General features: G+C 50.1%; 1 protein-coding gene and 1 pseudogene across 1 annotated transcript in view; one reads left to right on the plus strand and one right to left on the minus strand.

Annotated features, from left to right (window-relative positions):
* The window catches only part of LOC142590708 (uncharacterized), a 134,736-nt gene that overhangs the window by 107,912 nt on the left and 6,330 nt on the right, over nucleotides 1-20,494 (minus strand). The window lies entirely within an intron of this gene.
* LOC142590798 (uncharacterized) lies at nucleotides 734-5,436 on the plus strand (annotated as a pseudogene).

Consider the following 20,494-nt stretch of genomic DNA (forward strand, 5'->3'; position numbering starts at 1 on the left):
TGAGGCTGCAGAGGTAATCGCCAGACTCAGTGCACAGGATTCATATGATTATGCAAAAGTTAAGGCTAGTCTCCTGAAGAAATACCGCCTTTCAGCGGATGCTTTTCAGCAAAGATTTAGGAGCACAGGCAAGAAAGATAGCGACGGATATCCGGAGTTTGCATACGGCTTAAAGACTAAACTAGTGGAGCGGCTGAAAAGCGCGGAAGCGTACGACAACAGAGACATGATCATTGAATGCATGTGTCTAGAGCAGTTAGACAAAACCATCCCCCAAGCTGTGAAACTGTGAGTACAAGACAGAGCGAATGTAAACACTGTGGAAAGGGCGGCTGAATTAGCCGAAGTGTACGCAACCCGTAGAAAGCTGAACGCCGAGGACGGAAATCGGGACGGTCGAAATGGACCGCGGAACCATTGCCGTTCAAAAAGGGCTCGCAGACTAGACGATCGGAGCCTGTAGACGTGGAGGAAAAGCCCGCAGAAAAGAGCGAGGAGAAACTTAACGTTAACCGGACAAAAGGAACAGAAAGGGAAATTCGAAACTTTTAGGCCGATCCGCTGTTATACATGGCACAAACTGGGACATATAGCTATAAACTGCGGGAAGCCTAGCGCAGTTTTTTCCTACGTAGAGGAAAACGACGACAATACGGAACCTTTAAGCCCCTATCTTCACGACCAGCAAGTTAATTGCAAACCATGCCGAGTGCTAAGAGACAGTGCCGCCACGATGGACATTGTCCATTAGTCTTACGTAACGGTAGATGACTTCACCGGAGAAGTAGCATGGATCAAACAGGTTGTACAAGAACACAGCGTACGTCTGCCCATGGCCAAATTCAAAATCTGTGGACCATTCGGGGACCTAGAGACCGTGGCTGCATTTTCCAAATTTTTGTCACTGCAATACCCTTACATTTTTTTCGAATTGTTCGAATCAGTTACTGCGTCAAAGAGGGCTTAAACTGGGAGAGGGCATAGTACAGGCATTGACCCGCGGCCAAGCTCGTAAAATCGCGTCGCTTTCGGCTGAAAATCCACAAGCTGCTCCAGCGGAAGCAGAGAAAGGTATAACTTCAATACCCGAATCCGAGCTAGGCCCGAGGGACAACAAATCAGTTGAGGTGATCCTGCCAGCTGACCAGCTCAATGACAACGTAGCACTAGAGTGTCAAAGTTCAAGCGTGCAGGAAGAACAAGCTGACGCAATCGCAAGCGAGACAGGGTCGTTATTATCACCGGCCTCGAAGAACTTTGATCAGCTCTTACGTGTGGATAGAGAGTCACTGGCAGCCAAGCAAAAGAATGATGACAGCTTAGCTAAACTACATCACACCGCTAAAAATGGCATTGCTAGGCGCAATGTGATGATACTAGAGAGAGAAGGGTTGTTGTATCGACACTACAGAGACCGAAAGGGTAGGATCCTAGATCAGTTAGTCGTACCTACTAAGTACAGGGAGGACCTTTTGAGTCTCTGTCATGGAAATGGGTGGTCCGGCCACCTAGGCATAAACAAATCAAAGGAAAGATTGCTTATGGAATACAACTGGCCTGGATGTTTCGAAGACGTAGAAAACTTTGTAAGATCATGCGACGCCTGCCAGGGCTCTGGTAAACCAGGAGAGACATGGAAAGCTCCGCTGAAGGTAGTCCCTTTAATAACAGAGCGTTTCAGACGACTTGTAATAGACACGGTAGGGCCTCTTCCAAAAACAATATCGGGCTACAGGTGCTTGTTTACCATGTTGTGTCCGGCTACAATGTTTCCAGAAGCAATCCCTCTGAAAGAGCTCAGCTCCACCGAAGTAGTAGACATGCTTTTAACAGTGTTCACACGAGTTGGGTTTCCAGCCGAAATTCAGGCAGATCAAGGGTCAGTATTCACGCGCGCACTAACTTCCACATTCTTGAAAAGGTGCGGGGTAAAGTTAATACACAGTTCTGTCTATCACCCTCAGTCAAACAGTGTAGAGAGGTGGCATTCAGTGCTTAAGCGAGTTTTGCGTGCGCTCTGTTACGAGCACAAGGAGGACTGGGAGAACTGTCTGCCGGCAACTTTGTTTGCTTTGCGAACGGTTCCACATGAAGCGATAGGGTTCTCGCCAGCAGAACTAGTGTATGGGAGGACACTCAGTTCTCCACTGAGAATGTTAAGAGAGATGTGGGAGGAAAAAGGGGAGAGTCCAACAGTGGTGTAATACGTGCTAAATCTGCTGGAGCGCCTAAGCGCAACCCATGAACTAGTCGAAAAGAACATAGAAGTAGCTCAAAAGAACAACAAATTCTATTACGATAAGAACGCGAGGCTTCGTACGTTTAACGCCGGAGACCAGGCAATGATCCTCAAACCTTCAAGAAAGAACAAGCTTGAAGTTCACTGGGACGGGCCCGTTAAAGTGTTGCACAAACTTTCAGATACTAACTATGCTCTGAAAACGCCCGGTCGCAGGAAGGCAGTGAGGATATATGACTGCAATTTGATGAAGCCGTATGTAGAGCGGAGCGGAGTTGTTAACTATACCATCAAAAAGCAGGATGGCACTAGTACCAAGCTTAAGGACTATAGGGCGTGCTCCAACTCTGAAATCGGCCTAGAAGAAGTAGTAGAACACTCGGTAAGCTCGCATGCTCTAAGACCCGAGCAACTACATAAGCTAAAAGGGGTGTTAGGGGAATATATCGACAGGTTCAGCGATCGGCCAGGTAGAACCGAACTAATAACGCATGAAATAGAGCTGACATCAACCGAACCAGTAAGATCAAAGCCTTACAGGGTGTCTTCAAGACAGAGAGAAATTATGGAGGCAGAGATACCGCGCATGCTAGAGTTGGGAGTTATCGAGCCCACTGAGAGTGACTACACGTCACCGCTAATACTGGTAGAAACCCCTAACAAGGACCCTCGTCCGTATGTTGACTACGGGAAGTTAAATGCCATCACTAGGCATCAGCTGTACCCGATACCCAATATTAAGGAACGAATTGAAAAAGTTAGCGCTGCTAAATACACTTCAACTATATATCTCATGCGGGAGTACTGGCAAGTTTCCCTTTCAGAAAGTGCCAGCCGCTATCCCGCATTCACCTCACCTATAGGCACTTTTCGCCCTCTCGCACTCAGCTTCGGGCTGAAGAACGCGCCGTTTAGCTTGTCTAAGTTGATGGATATTGTTCTAAAAGACTTGCAGGAGTTTGCCTTGCCATATCTGGATCATTTAGCAATTTTTTGGACAGCTGGGAACAACGCGTATCGCACCTCAAACAGGTGTTCTCACGGTTGAAGGAAGGCGGCTGAACGATGAAAGCGGAAAAGTGTAGATTTGGTTGTTCACAGGTTACTTATCTGGGCCATGTTGTCGGCCAAGGCACGAGACGGCCGGCCGAGCTGAAAATAGCGACGATTGGACAATTTTCTCAGCCGCGTACGAAAACAGACCTTCGTTAATTTTTGGGACTTGTGGGGTACTATCAAAGGTACATTCCGAATTACTCGCAAATGGCAAGTCCATTAACGGACGCCCTCCGAAAGGGAGCACCAAGTAGCGTACACTGGGATAAGGACAAAGAGTACGCTTTCCAAAGTTTGAAAACGCTATTGGTTTCTCGTCCTGTGCTTCACGCGCCAGACTACACAAAGGAATTCATAGTTCAATGCGACGCAAGCGACAGAGGTATGGGTGTGGTACTTAGTCAGGTCGGCGACGATAACGAGGAGCATCCTATCCTCTATGCCACCTGTAAGCTAAATGTAACAGAGGAAGCCTACAGCGCTTCAGAGAAGGAATGCGCTTGTTTAGTTTGGGCCGCCCAGAAGTTGTCGTGTTACTTGTACGGAGCGAAGTTCATCTTCGAGACCGACCACTGTTCTCTGACGTGGCTCAATCAAATGTCACACAAAAATCGCCGCTTGCTCCGATGGAGTCTCACTCTCCAAGAGTACAACTTCTCCGTTAGATATAAGAAGGGAAAGTTGCATAGCAATGGGGATGGTTTGAGCAGACTAATTTGAATTCTGCGTTTGAGGGTCCCGCCTGAATTTTAGGGTTACTGGTGTAAATTTTATTAAGCCAAGAAGATCCCCTCTCATTTAGCAGGATTCCCTCCATGATTGCTGAATTTGTCAGCACAAAATTGCTTCAGAAATTGGCATAGCGAAATGCAGCATTTTTTTGTTTCTGCACTTATGTTTTTTTTTTAAGCCTAGCGGGCCTGAAGTGAGAACCGAGGTACGTGGTCTCGGCGCAGAGCCGTGTTGTGGGGTTCATTTTGCACGTGCCTGTCCTTGTTGGATGTTTTGGTGTGACATCATTACACAAGTGGTCGCTGCGAGCCAAGGCATCACCCTCTGGCCACCAGCCGTTCTCTTCCTGCCCAGTGGTTGTCAGCGCTAGACAGTCGAGATTTTCCGGGCCATGGAGGCGCTGTCAAGAACGGCCAGTTGCAGTGCAAGTTTTGCCAACCAGTTGCGACTGTGGAGGCAACATTCCGGGAGCGTCGCCGCACACCTCTAGCCATGGCGTGACTAAGTCGACTGCGTGTGAACAACAATACGTACGTCTTCGACTCTCCGTCGCTGGAGCCGAGTTTGACGAAGTCGCCATTGTAACTAAACGAGCTCGGCGGACCAACTATTGTGACTCAGCCACGGGAACGTCTACTGACACCCCTTCCCACGCGCCGACCAAGACGCCAGACAATGGGCGGCCGGCGGGCGCGCTGCAGTTCGGGGAATAAATGCCCCTACGGTGCTGCGTCGTCTCCCCTACTTCCCCTTACAGTGCTTCGTCTCCCCTACGGTGCCTGGTCAACTCGCCTACGGTGCTTGGACGGCCGTTTCCGTCACCTGGGTATCGGGGGAGGACCGAGTGTTTAAAAACCACTGTTGTGTGGCTGCTCAGGACACTCTCTCTCAAGCAGTCATGTTAGACTGATGTACTTTCTGAAACAGTCATGTTAGACTGATATAAATACTGTAAATAAACCCATATGCCTCTTTCTCGATGAAAAGCAGCCCTTCCGTTCATCAACGTCCTCAGCGTGGATAAGTTGGACGACGGCATGGGCCAGCTACCTTCTAATTCATGCCCGACTCCAATCTTGACAACAGATCACGAGCGATGGGATTGAACCCCCAATCATAAAAACGTGTACAATCCAACGAAACAGAGAAACGCCAAATTTCACGAACTTTTCCACGGAGACCACAGGCTAGTGGAGGACAATACGCTAGTCATCCTTGGCAACTTCACCGCCATGGACAAGAGCTGGGGGTACCAACAGGAGAACGTCGAAGGCAAAACACTAGCAGAAGTAGCGGAGAAATTCAAGTGCGACCTAATTACCGACCCAGCGAACCTTACAAAGATAGGAAACAGCGTCAGCGGCGGCACCTGCACCGACCTCACTTTCGTAAGCGGAAAAGGAGACTAGCAGTAGGAAAACCTCATGAAAATTTTGGGTAGCGACCACTACTTACTTCAGACACGGGTACCCTCGGACAGGATGAGGCGCCAGATGAGCAAGGCACGGATAATGAACTGGAATGCATTCCGATAGGCATGCGATAGCAACCAGGCCAGCATACAAACGCAAGAGGCATGGGGAAACATGCTAATGGAGACGCAAGACAGATACGCCCAAAGGTAAACCGAACCGCAGAAACACCCGAGGTGGACGGACGGCTACTTATACTCTGGGAAGCTAGGCCCACCGTCATCAGGACGTGCAAGAAGCAAAAATATAACAGAAAACTCACGCTCAAGATCGCCGCTATCACAGTGAAAGCCGAAGAACACGCCACACAATTGGCGAAACAAAACTGGGAACAACCAACTTGCTCAAGAGAACGCTTGTCACGGCAAAGACCTGGCATCTCGTAAGAGCGCTCATCGACCCGACCAAAACAAAGTCAGAGAACAAAAAAGCTATATACCTGTTAATCCGCCCATATCAGGGACCGGACTCAGAATTCTTAGACAAGGTACGAACCAAGTGCTTTGGCAATACGAACCTGCCAAGCTACACAGGGACGTACCGGGGAGACGAGAATGCTAAGCTGGACAGACCCGTAAGGAAAGAAGAGGTTTGCGCGGACATACGAAACACCACCAGGAACACGGCTGCGGGTGCGGTTATGATAAACCACGCGCTAATCCGCAACCTCAGTGATGAAATGGGTACCGAATTAACCGAATGGATCAACAAATACTGGCAAGCAGAAACAGTCCCGGAAGACTGGAAGCATTCAGAAGTGGTAGTGACACCTAAGCCAGGCAGTAAACTCCAAATACAAAACCTCACACCAATCTCGCTTACATCACGCCTGAGGAAGCTGTGTGAGCGAGTAGTAACCCAAAGGCTACAAAGCTATATAGAAAATAACGAACTAGTTCCCCACACAATGTACGGCTTCAGACCTAAGCTATCAACACAGGACGTACTCCTCCATATATACGAATATGTACTCCGAAACGTTCCCACGTACGGAGGAAACGTAATGACGGTCATAGGCATCAAAGGGGCATTCGACAATGCAAGCCAAGAAGCAATCCTCACGGGTTTGGATGACCTGAACTGCGGACGAAAGATTCACAGCTACGTCAGGGCTTTCCTGTCAAACAGAACGGCAACCATAGGCATGGGAGAACTCAGGTCGGAGAAGTTTCAAACACCTAACAATGGAACACCGCAAGGGTCGGTCATCTCGCCCATGCTATTCAACGTCGCAATGATCGAGCTGGCACGAAGACTAGAGAAAACTGGTGGCATACAACACGCAACTTATGACGACGACACCACCATATGGACCAACACAGGCACACACTGCGAAAAAGGAGAGAAGCTGACGAAAGCGGCCACCTGTGTAGAAAACTACGTTAAACAAAGACGACTAGCGTACTCGACCGAAATGTTAGAGCTCCTACAAGTATGGAGAGAAAAACAAAACCGAACGGTCCCGACTAATGGGAAGCTGCCACTTAATGTCTACCTGAAAGGAACACATACCTGAAAAGACAATCATACGACTCCTAGGAATGTGGATACAGTCAAACCAGCACTGTTCTCACACGCTTGGGCTACTAAAGGCATCAATCCAAGCGGCATGCATGATCACGCGCGTCTCGAACAGGCGTATGGCTTGCGAGAAGACGACAGACTCAAGCTAGTTGGAAGTCTGGTTGTCAGCCGAATGACATACAGCCTCCAGTACCACAGCAGTATCAATAACGAAATCGAAAAGGTGGATCCGATAACATGCAACGCGCACAAAACTTGGCTCCTACTACTCCAAAACACATCAACCGAGAAGCTCATAGCCCTGGGATTGCAGAACACGTTCGCAGAACTACGAGAAGCGCAACTCACGGCCCAAATGTGCAGATTGAAGCAGACAGCCACAGGCCGAGCTCTCCTCCGGAGACTCGGCTACGCTGAACAGGTACAGGAAATCTGGAGGACCGAAGCTATCCCCAGCGAGTACTGCAGCACGCTTAAAATGGCACCAATCCCAAGGAACATTGACCCCAAATCTCCATAAAAGTCGCAGGGAGGCAAAGGCCGAATACCTCTAGAAAACTTACGCTCCTCAAAAGACAACGGTGTATGTGGACGCAGCCATATACCCCAGACAAAGGGGAACCAAGAATGCAGTAGCAACGATGGTCGATTCAGCGCTACGAGAGAGAACCAGCGTTTCGCTACAAGACTAAACGGTAGCCGTGGCTGAAGAAGTGGTCGTTGCTCTATCGGCAGCAGAGTGCTAGCGGATCGGACAGTCTTTAACAATACTCTTGAACTTGCAAACAGCCTGCCACAACTACTCGCACCGCATCAATCACCGACCACTCCGCATGCTCTGCTCAGTAGACTGTGAAACACGACGACGAACAGGCATACAACCACATGAAGCGCTCACATAATAGATTGTATGGGTACCGGGACACACGGGTTTGGCAGGGAACCAAGAGGCGGACAAGATAGCTCGAGAGTACGTCCAACCTCGACAGCCTCGAGGAACCCACGCCTGTACCCTGATAGTACTCGTCCATGTTAGACAATTACAGAGGTAGCAGGAAGCGGCACTCCCCGCCGCACAAGTCCCGGGAAGAAGCTGTCGCATGACTCAAACAGGGTCGTACCCTAAGCTTAACGTGCTAAGTAAAATGCTCCCCACACTATACAAGGACAAATGTCCATGGTGCAATGAGAAACCCACATTATAACACATAACACGGGCATGTCAACAAACTGATGTCGTGCCAATCATGTCACACCAAAGTGCGGAGCAATGAGATGAGTTGCTGTCCAGCGACCTCGTCGGAGACCAGATATGTCTAGTGCGGCGTGCACGACGGACAGCAGAAGCCAGTGGAGCCATGGACTGAGGGCAGCCGACCACTGCGATAGAGGACGGGCGAAGCTGCGGGTGAGGACCTCCAAAGAAAACGCAAGGAGGAAGGCTCCGCTGAAGAATCCAGAACACCAAAAGAAGAAAACCTGTATTGCTAGAGCTCAATAATGTTTTCACTCACTAATTAACCCACTGAACATTACGTTACATAAGCTGCAGTTATCGGGAAGAGAAGCACTCAGGGATCTTAAAATGCTATCGCGTTCCACTCTTAAAGGCGAAGCTTAAGCGTCCTCCAAGGAGGAGGAGGAGTAGATTTTAATGGAGAGAAAGGAAGAGAGGTCGGCCTGGAGAGCGCGTCTCTAGCCTGCTACTCCTCACTGGGTAAAGGGGAAGTGGGAAATACAGGGAAAGGTAGGTGGCGGTTGATTATGTCATAGTACAATGAGATACTATATACACGTTGTCCAATATGCGGATGCGCACTGTAGACGCAAAAATTTCTTTTGCATATTATAGGTGGTGATCATTTTTAAGTTCTACGTAATTTCGACATACCACCTATCGCAGATAGCATAATTCTTGTTCTTCAGCTCGAATATTTACAGAGTCGGGTCAATGACGTTGCTTAATCAACTTTTTGTGATATTACTGGCACGAGGACTCTAAGCATACACTCAACTTAGCGGCGAAAATTCATTATTCTCTTGATTAGTTACTTTATCCCCGATTGATTTGTAAATTGCACATGCTGCAATTTACAAATCGTAACCAGTGACTCTGCGAGATGTTTCGACATATTTTCCAAAATGTGGGACTAATGCGCGTGCAGCGGCAGGAGACCGCCCCGCCTTCCTCGGCTGACACCCTGCCTCGCACGTTACAGCAGAGGGCACGCATCGGGGTCACGTTTCTTTCTCTCGTTTACGCGAAATTGAACCGCTTTGGCCGGCTCACCCTCCACGCACTCGAACATACGGCGTACGACGATGATCTTACCGCCCTCGTAATTTATACTGCCAAGTAGTAGTGACGGTGAAGTGAGCAGAAAAACTGGCAACGACGAAACTAGCGTTTTATTGGGAGAACTTGTGCCCTCGAAAACAGGCTACACTCAAAGAAAGGCGACAGCGGCGAACACAGTCGGCAATCGTCCACAATCTGACATGCAGTTTAAGCGCATCGGCTTTTATAAACCAGTGATCTAAGCTCCCAGAGTAATCAGAGGTGCCCACATGTCTTTCAGAAAGTTCTATACCATTCGCGTCGCGCATATATGAAATCAGATTACACAAGGTAAGGTGACAACAGAGAGCGGATAGAACATTCGAGAAACTTCAGATACATGCAGGCGCGACCTGCGCTGTGCGATAGCATTTCTTAGGCGGTGAAACGTGGTCCCGCGATAGCGGTAAACAGTTACACGTGTTAATACCCCCCTCCTAAAAAGCGTCGTCCCGATACTACAAAAATTACAGCAGTGCGAAACACAAAGGGACACTTGTTAAACAAAAGTAACAAAACAACAAAGAAACGAAGTACAAAGTAACACAGTCCAAAGAAAAAATTACCGACGATTACGTTACTTCCTAATGCGAAATTTGAGCGCAGCAAATAAGCTGTTTCACCTTTTCGATAGATTGAGGCAAAGAAATCGAGCAACACATGTATGCGCTATCACAGAATTTTTTTTTTATTTTTCACACGTATTCCTTTAACAAAGACTCCACTAACAGTTCTTGACAGTCATGAAGGAAGCTTTGTGGTCGGAGAAATAGACTGATATATGTTCGACTTGGTACACCAATGCTTGATTCTCAAAGACGAGATCTATACAAGTGCCTCGCGAGGTTGTCACAGCCGTGGGACGCGTTACGAGCGAGAGGAACGGGATGTTCTCCCGCATAAGTGTTAAGAAATTGCTGTTTGTCTTTATGTCAAGCCGCCACCGATCTGGCTCTCTGATTGCCACCGCACAGGGCGAACGGCAGCGGCAATTTCGGCTCGGGCGGTGCACATATACAGATCCGCCGCCACCGATCTGGCTATCTGATTGCCACCGCACAGGGGTTGCATTGGAGGAGGAGCGAAGAAAGGAATTAAGTTCGAGCCGGCGCTTTGACAACCGGAGACTCGCAGGAAGAGGGGGAGGGGGGCGGCATGTACACCCAGCGGCAAACGATGGGGGCAGAAGCGCGCGCAGCAAGCGGACAACACGATAAAGGGAGGAGGGAAGAGATAGCAGCGACTGACTGATGCCGCTGACGCCGATAGTGAGTCAACCCCAGCTGCGGAGTTGGTTTCAGGGACAACGCCGCCGATGCCGACACAAACAATATGATACCCTCGCTTCCGCAGCGCTAAGAACCAGGTCTAGCCGTGGGAAGGTGGTCACGTATTCGTCGACGTGCCGGGGCCTACGTGAAATAACCGGCGCGTCGGCAACTGAAGAGCACCGTATCCGCCACACAAGAACAGGGGGGGGGACCCTTTCCTCCTCTTTCTGCATGGCGGCGACGGTGTTCTATGCAGTCACGGTATCTTGACTCTCTAGCGGCGTCAGCGGCATCCAGCGGTATCAGTCGGTCGCTGCTAGCGCTGGGGGGATGAAAGGGGGGCGGAGCTGGTTACGAGGCCGACGACAACGCCGACGACGACGCGAAACCCAGGAACGGACGCCAAAGAGCCGCGCTCTAAAAAAGAAGGGTCAAGTTTTAGCTATGCAAAGACCCAAAGTTCGTTAGCGCTGGTTTGACGGCTTAAGTCGCACAACATCGACCACTTCAGGTGGCGAGCGGCGCCGCTGTCATATCGAAATGCCCTCTGGCACGACCTCATAGTCGAGTCCGCCAATGCGTCGGATGATCTTGTAGAGTCTCAAATAGCGGCGTGACCGCTTCTCGCTAAGTCCTGGTCGGCGTATTGAGGTCCATACCCAAACACGGTCGCCGGGCTGGTACTCGACGTAGCGTCCTTGTACTTTGTAGTGTCGGCTGTCGGTGCGTTGCTGGTTCTTGATTCGTAGGCGGGTGAGCTTTCGGGCGTCTTCGGCGTGCTGGAGATAGGTAGCGACGTCGAAATTTTCCTCGTCAGTGACGTGCGGAAGCATGGCGTCGAGCCTCGTCGTAGGATTCCTGCCGTAAACCTGCTTGAATGGCGTGATCTGTGTTGTTTCTTGCACCACCGTGTTGTAAGCGAAGTTTACGTACGGAACTACGGCATCCCAGGTCTTGTGTTCGACGCCGACTTACATTGCCAGCATGTCGGCGATGGTCTTATTCGGGAGCTCCGTAAGATCACCGTCAGCTAATGGTAGGTCGTTGTCATCGTGTGGCTTCTCTGGCTCTATTTCGGAATGGCTTAGCTGAGCTCCGCTGTAAGGGCCCTTCCTCCGTCGGTGATGAGGGGGATCTTATTGCCAAGGGGACTATGACGCAGAAAGATGTTCTCGACTAATTTCGCCCCTTCTGCTGCACTACCTTTCAGAAGAGCTTTCGTTTCAGCGAAGCGGGTGAAGTAGTTCGTCGTCATGACTCTCCCCTTATTTCCGGACGTTGACGTCTGATACGGTCCCAACAAATCAATCCACATCGGCTGAAATGGTTGATAAAGAGGCTTGATCGGCTGTAGTAATTCTGTTGGTCTTGTCTCTCTCTTGCGTCGCTAACAGCCTCGGCATGTCTTGATGTAACGGGCGACGTGGCGGTCAAGCGCAGCCAGTAATACCTTTCCTGTATCCTATATAACGTCCGGGAGAATCCTAAGTGCCCAGCGGTGGATCGTCATGAACGACGTGAAGTACTTCTAGACGCTGCGCTGAGGGAACGAGAAGAAGCTAGCTGGCGCCGACTAGTGAGTTCTTTACGAGTAGAATAGTTTGGAACGAGAACGAAGACAATCCTTGCTTAAACGCCCTGGGTCGGTGTTCCTTTCCAAAAACTCAACGAGTCTTTTTAGTTCCTGGTATACTCGTTGCTGTTCAGCGAAGGCTTCCGCGATTATTGTTCAGAGGAAGGCGTCGTCATTGCGGTGGCGGGTCAATGGCTGCGCGGGATAGGCAATAAGCATCAGAGTGTTTTCGTTCAGACTTGCAGATTACACGGACGTCATATTGTTGCATGCTGAGGCTCCACCGCGCCAGGTGTCCTGAAGGGTCCTTTAAATTAGGTAGTCAAGTGTTCGACGAAAACTCGTCTGGCGAGGAAACATAATGGTGCCAAAAAAGGTGCACTCGCCAAGAATGAAATAAAAAATAAAGAACCGACGTTTCGGGCCCCGTACGGGTCCCTTGATCACAATGAAGATGTAAGCATGGGCGCGCGGCTATTTATAGGTGAGGTGGCGCAGTGTTCGGGTGTATATCTCGGGAAGATTACCCGGCGTCCTGTTTATCGTGTGTCTAGTTGATTGGATGTGAAATGATTCTAAAAGCAAACGGGCAGATATGTGCTTTTCTTTTGCGATGATGGCTGCCGAGTCCCAGTCCGGTTAGTTCGTGATGCTCTGCCAGGGCGTTCGCGGCTGTGTGACCCTCAAGCGCCGTTTAAAATTTCCGCTCTCGCCGATGTACGACACGTCACACTCCTTGCAGGGTATTTTGTATATCACTCCCGGGTAGTCCGCGTGTTGCAAATAGTCTTTTGCGCGTACCAGCTGTTGGCCAAGTTTTCGGGAAGGCACGTGGCCGATCTGAACACCGTAGCCCTTAAAAATTCGTGCCAGGGCTTCGCTTGTTCCTACTGTGTAGGGTACCGCCGCGCGCTTCACTGTTTCTTTCGCCGTTTCACGGCGGGGCTTCGCTGCTGCGCGCTCCTGCGTTCTGAGCAGTTGTCGAGGGTAGCCATGGATGTCCTCGTAGAGAGGACTTCAAGCGGCTTGAGGACTAGTGTCTACAGAAAGCCAACGCACACCGGAAAGTACCTGAGCTTCGACTCGGCGCACCCAATTGGGAAAAAACGATCCGTCGCAGCAGCACTCTTCTCCCGGGCATTCCGCGTCTGCTCTAGCCCCACGACACGTAGGCAAGAGCTACAGGTTGTAAAAAGGGACCTTCTGAACAATGGCTACCCTCGACAACTGCTCAGAACGCAGGAGCGCAAAGTAGCGAAGCGCCGCCGTGAAACGGCGAAAGAAACAGTGAAGCGCGCGGCGGTACCCTACACAGTGGGAACAAGCGAAGCCCTGGCACGAATTTTTAAGGGCTACGGTGTTCAGATCGCCCACGTGCCTTCCCGAAAACTTGGCCAACAGCTGGTACGCGCAAAAGACCATTCGCAACAGGCGGAATACCCGGGAGTCATATACAAAATACCCTGCAAGGAGTGTGACGTGTCGTACATCGGCGAGAGCGGAAATTTTAAACGGCGCTTGAGACAACACATGAATGACGTCGCCAAGGGTCACACAGCCGCGAACGCCATGGCGGAGCATCACGAACTAACCGGACACATCATTGACTGGGACTCGGCAACCATCATCGCAAAAGAAAAACACATATCTGCCCGTTTGCTTTTAGAATCATTTCACATCCAATCAACTAGACACACGATAAACAGGACGCGGGGTAATCTTCCCGAGATATACACCCGAACACTGCGCCACCTCACCCATAAATAGCCGCGCGCCCACGCTTACATCTTCATTGTGATCAAGGGACCTGTACGGGGCCCGAAACGTCGGTTCTTTATTTTTTATTTGATTCATGGCGAGTGCAAGTTTTTTGGCACCATTAAATTAGGTAGCCAACACAATACGTGATGGTCGCTGACGACTTTGAAGAGCCTGCCATATAGATAAGGGTAGAATTTCACTGTAGCCCAAATGATGGCGGGGCATTCCCTTTCGGTTGTAAAATTATTGCTTTCCGTTTCTGATAGCGACCGGCTAGCGCAAGCTACCACCCGTTCATGTCCGTCATTCCTCTGGACTAGGGCGGCACCGAGGCCTAGGCTACTGGTGTCAGTGTGGATTTCTGTATCGGCGTCCTCGTCGAAGTGCGAAGTACCCGTGGCGACTACAGGCGTCATTTGAGTTCTTGAAATACGTTGGCCTGTGTCGTTTCCCACTTGAACTAGGCACCACATTTAGTTAGATGTGTCAGCGGTACAGCGATGCGTGAAAAGTCCTTGACAAAGCACGTGTAGTAGGCACACATGCCAAGCAACCGACGCACTGCCTTCTTGTCGGTGGGCTGCTGGAAGTTTGCGATGGCAGCTGCCTTCTGCGAGTCGGGGCGGACTCCAGATTTGCTGATGACGTGGTTCAGGAACAGAAGCTCATTGTAATCGAAGCGGCACTTCTTCCGCTTCAGAGTGAGCCCTGATGACTTGATGGTCTCTAGTACTGTTGCAAGCCGCCTAAGATTATCGTGGAAATTCCATTCCAAGTGAACAAGACAGATCTGCCACTTCAATCCTGCTAATACCGTGTCCATCACGCGATGGAACGTTGCAGGCGCCGAACAGTCCGAATGGCTTGACCGTAAACTCGTAGAGGCCGTCTGGTGGGATGAAGGCGGTCTTCTCGCGATCCCTCTCGGCGACCTATATTTGCCAGTAGCCAGTCTTGAGATCCATCGGCGAGAAGTATTTAGAGTTGCTGAGCCGATCCAATGCGTCGTCTACCCATGCGAGGGGATATCCGTCCTTCTTAGTGATATTGTTCAGTCGACCATAATCGACGCGGAAACACAGGGTTCCGTCCTTTTTCTTAACCAAGAAAACAGGAGATGCCCACGGGCTTTTCGACGGCTGGATGATGTCGTCGCGCACCATTTCGTCGACTTGTTGCCTAATAGCTTCACGTTCTCCGTCGAAATTGGGCAAGGCCTCTGGCGGAGTGGTCGAGCCCACTCTTCGGTTATTATGCGATGTTTTCCGACTGGTGTTTGTCGAATCCTCGGTGACATCGAAAAGCAGTATCTGTATTGTCGGAGATTTCTGAGCTGCTGCTGCTTACTCACGGGGAGACTTGGATTTATGTCGAAGTATGTTTCTGGAACTGTGGTCGTCGACGTAAATGCGGCGGAATCAGACAGGACGAACACACTGCTGGTTTCTTCAATTTCCTCGATGTATGCGATCGTCGTGCGCTCGTTGACGTGCTTGAGCTCTTGGCTGAAGTTGATCAGCATCACCTTAGCTTTTCCTCCATTCAGTAAAGCGATCCCTCTTGCGACGCAAATTTCACGATCAACAAGTAGGCGTTGATTGCCCTCGATGAGGCCTTCTAGGTTTGCCGGTGCTTCGGTGCCGACGGAAATAACAATGTTGGAGAAAGGCGCGATGCTCACTTGATCTTTTAGCACACCCAAGGCGTGGTGATTACGACAGCTCCCTGGCGGTATCGCTTAGTCTTCCGACAACGTCATCGACTTCGACTTCCGGTCGATGATTGAGCCGTGTTGGTTCAGGAAGTCCATGCCGAGAATGGCGTCTCGTGAACGCTGTCAGAGGATAACAGAGGCGGCAGGACCGTGAACCGTAATGCTTGCCGTGGAGATTGCAGTTGGCGTCATCACGTGTCCTCCAGCTGTCCCGATTTGAGGGCCTTCCCATGCAATGTTAACTTGCTTCAACTGGGTGCCAAGGGGTCCACTCATGACGGAGTAGTCGGTTCCTGTGTCCGCTAAGGCGGTGTCTGCGTGGCCGTCGAGAAGCACGTCAAGGTCGATTGGCTGTTTGTCTGGTGTCGCAGTTAGGTCTTAGCGTCGGATCGCGGCTGCATCGCGTTGACGTATGGCTGATACGTCGCGTCGTCAGGTCTTTGGTCAGTGCATACTTTGCTTCCAGGCTTCGACGATATAGCGGCGTGGCGTTGTTATGTCGTCGAGATAGCCTCTTCGGTGTCTTCATCGGCGGCGGAGGATCTTCGTCAGTTCGACAAACCGCAACCGCACCTTCATCGGCTCTTGCTTTCAGTTCTCCGGATATGGACGGACTTAACATACACTGTCCCGGGCGGGGCCAGCGTATGGACGGCGCTGCGGCGACAGCAAGCGGCCTGGTGACGGCGAACGGGACGGTCGTCGAGAGCTCCACTTAGTAGCGGCGAGGTAGTTGGCGGTGTCACGAGGGCGTTCAACTTCCTGAGGGCGCGGTGCGTTGACGACGAAACCTCGCGGTAAGTACATGGGCGGTAGATGTGGCCGGCTTTCCCGCAGTGATACCAAAGCACGCGGTAGTCGGGGGCGCGCCAAATGTCTATCTTTATCGGGATGTTTCGCTGCCCGACAGGTGGGCGGGGTGGCTGCGGCGGCGGTGGAGGCGTCTGGTGACGGAATCGCGGCGTCGTGGGGCCCTGGCGCGGGGTGGGAAATGTGGTGACGGTTGACAGCAGCGTATGTCATCGCTTCGCGCTGGGGCTGTGGCGATGGCGGTTGCACTTCAGTAGCCCCAAGTGATCGCTGCACCGCTTCTTTGACAATGTCGGCGATTGAGGCCACTTAATGCTGTGACCTTGTGAAGAGCTTCTGCAGCTCCTCGCAAATGACCGCTCAGACAATCTCTGGCATGCCGTCACTGCCGATTGCCTGAACATCGGTGCAGTTTTGGCGATTATATTGCCTTGTCAGCATATCGAGCGTCTTCTCAATAGTTGTGGCTTCAGAAACAAATTTAGCAACATTCCTGGGCGCGTTGCATATTGTCACGTGGTAGTGACGGTGAAGAAAGAAGCAGTACGGTGGAATACAAAACTAGCTTTTATTGGGCGAACCTGTGCCCACAAAACAGGCTGCACTTATAGCACAACGATAGCGGCGAACACGGTCGGCGATCGTCGGAAATCTCATCGGCGGGTCAAGCGTGTCGGCTTTTGTAGAGCAGTCGTCGAATGTTCCAGACTAATCGTTCGGACCCGCGTGCCTTCCACAATGTTCTACACCATTCGCGTTACGCAATGGAATCAGATAACACAAGGTTCGGCGACAACAGACAGCCGGGTAGAAGCATCGATAACTTTCCAGAAACGTCGGATACATGCAGGCGCGTCCCTCGCTGTGCGATTACATTTGTTAAGCGGTGAAACGTGGTCGCCCAATAAAGATAAGTACACGTGTCAATATCAAACTGGCGAAGAGCTCTTGCTTTACGCCATGCATGAGGAACCGATTTTACTTTTCTCCTCAGCCCTATACGGGTCGGCGTGGCGGAACAGATGCATCATCTCCTCAGTGAAGATCGCAATGCTCTCGTTGGGTAAAGGTTTACTCGGGCTTTTAGCATAGCTTTGGCGCTTTCCTTGTGCACGACGCATGTAAAGGTCCGCAGGAAGCCGCTACGAAAGAGGTCCCATGTTGTCACGGTCGACACCTGGTTCTGAAACTATGTTCTGGCGGCGCCTTCTCAGACGAAGTATACATGCCGCAGATTGTCGTTGCAGTCCCAATTGTTGCGAGTCGCGATTCGTTTGTAGGCCTCCAGCCAGGATTCCGGGTCTTCTGTAGCTGCTCCATGGAAGGCTGGTGGGTATCGAAGTTATTGCCGCAGAATAGGGTACGCTGGGGCAGGCATTGGGGTTGTCTTGGCCACGATCTTCTTGGTCGTCTCAGGTAGAAGTCCGTGCTCCGGGAGCAGCAGTTGCAGTTGGCGGCATGCTCGATGATCCGGCCCGACGTTGGTGTTGTCCTTGCAGTCCGGGCTTGGATCATGGTTGTCAGGGGAGTTCGGTGCAAGAACGAACTAGCACATCTGCCAAATGTCACGTAGTAGTGACAGTGAGGAAAGCAGCAGTACCAGGAATGAAGAAACAAGCGTTTTATTGGGTGAACTTGTGCCCTCAAAAACAGGCTACACTCAAAAAACGCGATAGCGGCGAACGCAATCGGCGATCGGCGAAAACCTGATCTGCTGGTCAAGCGCGTCTGCTTTTACATACGTGGTTCCCGGTGGTTGCCGGAGTCTTCCAGAAAGTTCTACGCCATTCGCGTCACGCACGCATGAAATAAGATTACACAAGGTTCGGTGACAACAGACAGTGGATAGAACCATCGATAACATTCGTGAAATTTCCGATAAATACAGGTGGGTCCTACGCTGTGCGAAAACATTTCTTTGGTAGTGAAAAGCGGTCACCCGAAAAAGATAAAGGAAGTACACGTGTCTATATTGAACCTCACGGCGACGCCAGAAATGCGCCTGGAGTGTCCATAAATTGCTATCGCAAGAAAACCAAACTGATTCTTAATAAAAAAAAAGCTCAATGTAAGGTAACTAGCCACACTGCCATTGAGCGCACATTCTTTTTTAATGCATGGTGCAAGGAAAATCACCATCATCATCAGCCTGGTTACGCCCACTAGAGGGCAAAGGCCTCTCCCATACTTCTCCAACTACCCCGGTCATGTACTAACTGTGGCCATGTTATCCCTGCAAACTTCTTAATCTCATCCGCCCACCCAACTTTCTACCGCCCCCTGCTACGCTTCCCTTCCCTTGGAATCCAGTCCGTAACGCTTAATAACCATCAGTTGTCTTCCCTCCTCATTACATGTCCTGCCCATGCTCATTTCTTTTTCTTGATTTCAACTAAGACGTCATTAACTCGCGTTTGTTCGCTCACCCAATCTGCTCTTTTCTTATCCCTTAACGTTACACCCATCATTCTTCTTTCCATAGCTCGTTGCGTCGTCCTCAATTTAAGTAGACCCCTTTTCGCCAGCCTCCAGGTTTCTGCCCCGTACGTGAGTACTGCTAAGGCACAGCTGTTATACACTTTTCTCTTGAGCGATAATGGCTCCCTGGAGTTCATAATCTGAGAATGCCTGCCAAACTCACACCAGCCCATTCTTATTCTTCTGATTATTTCAGTGTCATGATCCGGATCCGCGGTCACTACATGCCCTAAGTAGATGTATTTCCTTACCACTTCCAGTGCCTCGCTACCTATCGTGAACTGCTGTTCTGTTCCGAGACTGTTAACATTACTTTAGTTTTCTCTAGACTAACTTTTAGACCCCCCCTTCTGCTTTGCCCCTCCAGGTCACTGAGCATGCATTGCAGTTGGTCCCCTGAGTTACTAAGCGAGGCAATATCATTAGCAAATCGCAAGTTACTAAGGTATTCTCCATTAACTCTTATCCCCAATTCTTCCCAATCCAGGTCTCTGAATAACTCCTGTAAACATGCTGTGAATACCATTGGAGAGATCGTATCTCCCTGCCTGACGCATTCCTTTATTGGGATTTCGTTGCTTTCATTATGGAGGTCTACGGTGGCAGTGGAGCCGATATAGATATCTCTCAGTATTTTTACACATGGCTCGTCTACACTCTGATTCCGTAATGCCTCCATGACTGCTAAGGTTTCTACTGAATCAAACGCTTTCTCGTAATCAATGAAAGCTATATATAAGGTTTGGTTGTATTCCGCACATTTCTCTATCACCTGATTGATAGTATGAATATGGTGTATTCTTGAGTAGCCTTTACGGAATCCTGCCTGGTACTTTGGTTGACGGAAGTCTAACGTGTTCCTGATTCTATTTGCGATTACCTTAGTAAATACTTTGTAGGCAACGGACAGTAAGCTGATCGGTCTATAATTTTTCAAGTCTTTGGCCTCCCCTTTCTTATGGATTGGGATTATGTTAGCGTTCTTCCAAGATTCCGGTACGCTCGAAGTCATGACGCATTGCGTATACTCGGTGGCCAGTTTTTCTAGAACAATCTGCCCACTATCCTTCAACAAATCTGCTGTTACCTGATCGTCTCCAGCTGCCTTCCCCCCCTCCCCCCTACATAGCTCTCAAGGCTTTCTTTACTTCTTCCGGCGTTACTTGTGGGATTTCAAATTCCTGTAGACTATTCTCTCTTCCATTATCTTCGTGGCGGTCACTGGTACTGTATAAATTTCTATACAACTCCTCAGCCACTTGAACGATCTCATCCATATTAGTAATGATATTGCCGGCTTTGTCTCTTAACGCATACATCTGATTCTTGCCTCTTTCTAGTTTCTTCTTCACTGCTTTCGGCTTCCTCTGTTCCTGAGAGTATGTTCAATTCTATCCATATTATACTTCCTTATGTCAGCTGTCTTACGCTTGTTGATTAACCTGGAAAGTTCTGCCAGTTCGATTCTTGCTGTAGGGTTAGAGGCTTTCGTACATAGGGGTTTCTTTATTTTCGTCTCCTGCGAT

Source organism: Dermacentor variabilis, chromosome 8 (genome assembly GCF_050947875.1).
Source record: "Dermacentor variabilis isolate Ectoservices chromosome 8, ASM5094787v1, whole genome shotgun sequence".
Classification (NCBI taxonomy): Eukaryota; Metazoa; Arthropoda; class Arachnida; order Ixodida; family Ixodidae; genus Dermacentor; species Dermacentor variabilis.